This window comes from Aptenodytes forsteri, unplaced genomic scaffold, assembly GCF_000699145.1.
Source record: "Aptenodytes forsteri isolate BGI_AS27 unplaced genomic scaffold, ASM69914v1 Scaffold321, whole genome shotgun sequence".
Lineage (NCBI taxonomy): Eukaryota > Metazoa > Chordata > Aves > Sphenisciformes > Spheniscidae > Aptenodytes > Aptenodytes forsteri.
The window spans coordinates 352,736-353,495 of NW_008795030.1; the positions used below are offsets into that span (position 1 = coordinate 352,736).

The 760-nt window shown below is 66.8% G+C and overlaps 1 protein-coding gene across 1 annotated transcript in view; it reads left to right on the forward strand.

Annotated features, from left to right (window-relative positions):
• The window catches only part of ASAP3 (ArfGAP with SH3 domain, ankyrin repeat and PH domain 3), a 15,356-nt gene that overhangs the window by 2,614 nt on the left and 11,982 nt on the right, over window positions 1–760 (forward strand). The gene's annotated exons all lie outside the window — the stretch shown is intronic.

A 760-nucleotide genomic window follows, 5' to 3' on the forward strand; every position in this document is an offset into this window, starting at 1 on the left:
CACCCCCCCCCCCCGCCCAGCAAAGAGTGTTTTTGGCCCCGGCTCTGCTTAAGGAGGAGATTTATTTCTGCTGCCCTTCCCCCAGCAAGAATCTCAGATTTCGGCGTCTTCCTCTCCCAGTTACCCCAGTCCGGGCCTCCCCGCTCCTCCCCTTCCCCGCTGTCCCAGCCCGGCCGGACCCCCGCGCTCCGGGTGGGCTCTACGGAACCGTCCCGGCGGAGGAGTCAGATCGGTTCCCAGGCGAGGGCGGCGCCGCTCCCCCACCTCCCGCCCCACATGTTGCCAGTGTGGGAACAGCCACCGCCGCTGCCGTGTTCCCCTTGCTCTCCCCGTGCTGGGACCCTCGACTGGATCAGAAAAGCCAGGTTTCCCCTCCCGGAGTCACCCCGGAGCTGTCGGAAGCGGGGCGCCATGTCACCCCGGAGCTGTTGGAAGGGGGGTGCCCCCGTCCACCTCGTTCGGGGTTGGTCCCGTGCCCCAGGACTGGGTTTCTCCCCAGATGCTGCCGGGGACCGAAACCCCTGGGAGCCTTTAAAAGAAATCTGAGTGCAGCGGGGAGGTCCCATGTGGGTGCTGGAGCTGCTCTCACAGCACTAAAATGGGGTGCTGCCCCACGGGGTGCACGGAGGGACGCCGGGACCGGAGCAGGCTCCTGCATCCCCACCACGGACCCCTGCATGGTGTTGGCGGGGATGGCGGTGGCCGCGTCGCTGTCCCCAAACCCCAGGAAAGGGGGACATTTTGGGACGCACCTTTGACA